This window comes from Otolemur garnettii, unplaced genomic scaffold (genome assembly GCF_000181295.1).
Source record: "Otolemur garnettii isolate 467f Iridium unplaced genomic scaffold, OtoGar3 scaffold00151, whole genome shotgun sequence".
Classification (NCBI taxonomy): Eukaryota; Metazoa; Chordata; class Mammalia; order Primates; family Galagidae; genus Otolemur; species Otolemur garnettii.
The window spans coordinates 993,884-995,892 of record NW_003852546.1 but is presented as its reverse complement, the minus strand read 5'-3'; positions in this window follow the sequence as shown (position 1 = coordinate 995,892).

Sequence of the window (2,009 nt, the reverse complement as noted above, 5' to 3'; positions counted from 1 at the left end):
CAAGTAGCTGGGACTACAGGTGCCTGCCACAATGCCCAGGCTATTTTTTGGTTGCAGCTGTCATTATTGTTTGGCGGGCGGGCTGGATTCGAACCCATCAGCTCAGGTGTATGTGGCTGGCGCCTTAGCTGCTTAAGCCACAGGCGCCGAGATAACACCCAACTATTTTTTGTTGCAGTTTTGGCCGGGGCTGGGTATGAACCTGCCACCTTCGGTATATGGGGCCAGTGCCCTACTCACTGAGCCACAGGTGCCGCCCAAGAAAATATTTTTTAAAAAACTTTTCATAAACAAACAAATAAACAAACAAAAAAACCTTTTCGTTAGAGGCTGGGCATGGTGGCTCACACCTATAATCCCAGCACTTGGGAAGCTGAGGCAGATGGATTGCCTGAATTCATGAGTTCAAGACCAGTCTGAGCAAGAGCGAGACCCTGTCTCTAAAAATTAGCCGGGTGTTATGGCGGATGCCTGTAGTCCCAGCTGCTTGTGAGGCTGAGGCAAGAGGATCGCTTGAACTCAAGTGTTGAAGGTTGCTGTGAGCTAAGACACCATGGCACTCTACCGAGGGTTACCAAGTGAGACTCTGTCTCAAAAAAAGACAAAAAAGAACTTTTTATTAGAAAAAATGTCAAGCCAGGCATGGTGGCTCACCTTAGCACTCTAGGAAGCTCAGGCAGGGAGGATCCTTTGAGCTCAGGAGTTTGAGACCAGCCTGAGGAAGAAGGGCTAGTTCCAGCTCTACTAAAACAAACAAAAAAAAAACCCATCACCACCGGGCAGCACCTGTTGCTCAGTGGGTAGGGCGCCGGCCCTACATACAGAGGGTGGCGGATTGGAACCTGGCCTCAACCAAACTGCAACAAAAAAAATAGCAGGGCATTGTGGCTGGCACCTGTAGTTCCAGCTACTCTGGAGGCTGAGGCAAGAGAATCGCCTAAACCCAGGAGTTAGAGGTTGCTGTGAGCTGTGGGATGCCATGGTACTCCTCCAAGGGCGATAAAGTGAGACTCTGTTGTAAAAAAAAAAAAAAAAATCTCAGCACTTTGGAAGGCCCAAGTAGGAAGAGCATTTGATATCTGGAGTTTGAAGCTTCAGTGAGCTATGATCATGTTACTGCACTCCAGCCCAGGCAACAGATGGAGACGCTATCTCTAATAAATAAATAGATAAGGAAGGAAGCAGAGAGAATAGTTTATTGAACTCACATGTAGCCATTAGCCAGTTTCAAGTAAAGGCCTATCTCATGTCATTTATACCCTCACCCACCCTTCCATAGATTATTTTATAGCAAATACTAGATGTCTATTTCATCTATCTATCTATCTATCTATATATATTTATTTATTTTTGAGACAGAGTCTCAAGGCATCACTCTGGGTAGAGTGCTGTGGCCTCACAGCTCACAGCAACCTCAAACTCTAGAGTGTAAGTGATTCTCTTGCCTCAGCCTCCCAAGTAGCTGGGACTACAGGTGCCCACCACAATGCCCCGGCCTTTTTTGGTTGTAGTTGTCATTGTTGTTTGGCGGGCCCAGGCTGGATTCGAACCCGCCAGCTCCGGTGTATGTGGCTGGCACCCTAGCCTCTTGAGCTAATTAAATATGCACCTCTAAATGGTAACAGCTTTTTTAAAAAGACAACTATGACCAAAAGATGTGGGATGTGCCTCTAGTCCCAGCTATTCCTGAGGCTGAGTCAGGAGGATCTCTTCAGCCTAGGAGTTTGAGGGCAGCTTAGGCAACAAATAAACAACACTGCCGTGGTATTACGGAACCTAAAAAAGTTAACAGTATTTCTTCCTTTTTTTTTTCCGAGACAGATTCTCACTTTGTCACTCTCAGTAGAGTACTGTGGCATAATAGCTCACAGCAACCTCAAACTGTTGGGCTCAAGCATTCCTCTTGCCTCAGCCTCCCAAGTAGCTGGGAATACAAGCACCCACCCCAGCTATTTCTTAGAGATGGGACCTGACTCTTGCTCAGGCTGGTCTCTGAGAGCCAGTGAGCT